This window comes from Schistocerca nitens, chromosome 4, assembly GCF_023898315.1.
Source record: "Schistocerca nitens isolate TAMUIC-IGC-003100 chromosome 4, iqSchNite1.1, whole genome shotgun sequence".
NCBI classification, from domain to species: Eukaryota; Metazoa; Arthropoda; class Insecta; order Orthoptera; family Acrididae; genus Schistocerca; species Schistocerca nitens.
In genome coordinates, this window is record NC_064617.1 from 720772718 (window position 1) to 720775622 (window position 2905).

Here is a 2905-nt window from a genome sequence, read left to right on the forward strand (position 1 = left end):
AGATATCAGTACTTCAATAGAAGCGTTATGACTGCCTGATGATTTTGGTGGTGCACTCACATTAGTTCTGCAAAGGGTCATTGAATTACTATTGAGTCTTTAATATTTGTATATTTCTTCACTTTAAAAGTAACAGACGTCTCAGTCATTAGGGCTGACCAAGCAACCTGTCTGCTGCTGTTCCCTTAACCAGCTTGGAACTAGCCACTTTATTCCTGCAGTGACCAGTCCTTTGTATCAACTCGCTAAATGCTGCTGAATTAGGAATTCCCTGGTACCACCTCATGCTGGTGGTGGTGGTGGTGGTTAGTGTTTAACGTCCCGTCGACAACGAGGTCGTTAGAGACAGAGCGCAAGCTCGGGTTAGGGAAGGATTGGGAAGGAAATCGGCCGCGCCCTTTCAAAGGAACCATCCCGGCATTTGCCTGAAACGATTTAGGGAAATCACGGAAAACCTAATTCAGGATGGCTGGAGACGGGATTGAACCGTCGTCCTCCCGAATGCGAGTCCAGTGTGCTAACCACTGCACCACCTCGCTCGGTCACTCATGCTGGTGGCCATACTGTCACTGTGGTGGTTGAATAATACTTTTAAGCTCTCAAGATTTTAAGATCTTAACTTAGCTGGCTGGGTCTTCTCCAGCATATGTGTTATGATACACTAAGCAATCTGATGGGTCACGTATGCAATTCATGAGTGCAACAGGCATATCTGGCTCGTTAGCAGTGCAACAGTATGTGGCAATATGGCTGTAACTCTTTTGTCTGGTCATTAGACGTGGTTGTGTTGTTTTGTTTCGTCTTTCTTTGCCTGTATTGAGTAAGAACTTTATTATAGAATTTACAGTCATTTGGGTATCAACAACCGCTCTGAGAAGCAAAGCTGAGGCTAGAGTTGCCATTTGTATTAATGTGTGATGAGAAATACATCCTTTTATTTAGAAGTGACGTGTGCTGTAGCAGAACTGATAGGAAGTTCGTAGTAATAGTCATAATACACTGGGCTCCATCTGATGATGAAATATTTATGAAACGGTTACACACAATATTAAAGTTTTTAACTTCTAGCCAGAATGATGTACATTAATATTAAATGCACATTTTAATTTAAATGTTCAGGGCAAGTCTACTATAAATCTACACACATGCCCCTTGTCGTTTCCTATAAACTAACTCGCTCTTATAAAATTTGTAAGGAGAAACATAATAGTCAACAGTGCCACTACAGAGAACAGTTCTGTAAATGTCTCGAGACTGCTAAACAAGTTGTGTAAATACTCATATTTACACAATAAGACTAATGAAAAAAAGTTGAGGACTGACGAGCGCAAAACAACTTCTATTAGTGCAATGGAAAGATGTCCCCAGTCTTTTTGGCGCCATTGAAAAGTAATATGTTCCGTAAGGTCTCCTAGTTCCCAATAAAAGTGCTTCAAAACAGGTTTAATAAATTATAATTCTCCTCTTTTATGTTTACATGGGAATAAAGAGATCAACTGCCACTGCTGCTAAACATATTAGTTCATTTTCCATAGCAGAAATTCTCTGCACAGTGGCCTTCGTAATACTGCTTGGCAATCCATGTGGTAGGTTTGAGGCGAGCGAACAACTGCAGCAATATTGCTTCCAGTAGATAGGTGCTTCCGTTGAGCACGTGTGGTACTCTTCAAAAGCTGAGTCTCGCCGGGGTTAAGCTTTGTATCAATATCTCTGGTAGAAGGTATGCTAGCTGGGTAACGTACTATTTTGCAAGGGAGGCATTCACAGCCGACTTTAAAGCAAGTGATGGTACTCACCTGTTGGCCAAAGCTTTGTAAATAGGAGACGTTTAAATTCTCAACAGCAGGCGTGGGTTATTTGTGACATACCGATATCAATGATTTTTATAAATGCAATTTTTGGGAACTTTGATTCCTAGTCGCCATTTGTGACAGTTTAGAATTATGATTTACAAATTCGCAACTTGCATCCTTCTGCAATGTTATAAATGAGGTTTTCACGATTTAGTGCTATGGATGTGACACTGTGATTATTTACAAATAGCAAGTAACAGGCATTACAAGTGTGTCTGCTGACTGGTATTTCTGGTGAGGTGAACTGTGTCAATGCAACGAAAGTGATGTGTTCGCGCCAGTAAAGCGCTGAAAGTCAGTAGCATCTCATTGAAGTTATTATGCAGTTTTTAAAGGAATGACAAATAAATGTGAAATACACTGTAGATGAATAATGAAAATTCTAGTCTCACCATATTAAAGCTATCACATAATCTTAAATCCGAATTTACCACACAGTCTTATTTTTAGCAATGAAAAGTATGTTAAGTGTGTTTAAATATGGTGTGAATGTAAACATTAAGCTACACTACAACTCTATATGTTACCAAACTGTATTTGGCATTCACATTCATTGGTTTCATTGACTCTCAATTAAATTATCACTTTTCAGCTAGGCCCTGGGCTATGTGACGAAACTGAGGTTTCATGGGGAGAGGGGAGGCTCATATAATGCTCTACTCAAACAAATCAGTGCTGCTGCCAGCTAAAACACCAAAGGTAAAATTTTGTCCCAGAGCAAATTAGCTTCTTGGTTCATTTCTTTGATCGTATTTATATCAACAGCATGAGGCACAAGACTCTTAGAACGATTAACGGAAGTTGGTCAACAAATAGCTCATACCAGTGAATGTTAAATATGCTATTAGTTGTTGCTTGCTACATGTGACTTCTAGTTGTGACTGGACTCACAACCAGGTACAGTAAAGTTTTTATTGTGAAAACTTTTACCTCACAGTCTCTCTTATTTGTAATACATTCATATCATCTTGCCCAACCCTAGTCAATGGAGAGCGTATGGAGCTTCAGTTATGTGAAATTAAATGAGTTTGGAAACCAAATTTGAGTGTGAT

At 39.4% G+C, this 2905-nt stretch overlaps 1 non-coding gene across 1 annotated transcript; it reads right to left on the reverse strand.

Moving 5' to 3' along the window:
• Positions 1-466: 466 nt before the first annotated feature.
• Trnaa-cgc (transfer RNA alanine (anticodon CGC)) lies at positions 467-539 on the reverse strand. Its single transcript has one exon. It is a non-coding gene; the product is annotated as a tRNA-Ala (tRNA).
• Positions 540-2905: the final 2366 nt, after the last annotated feature.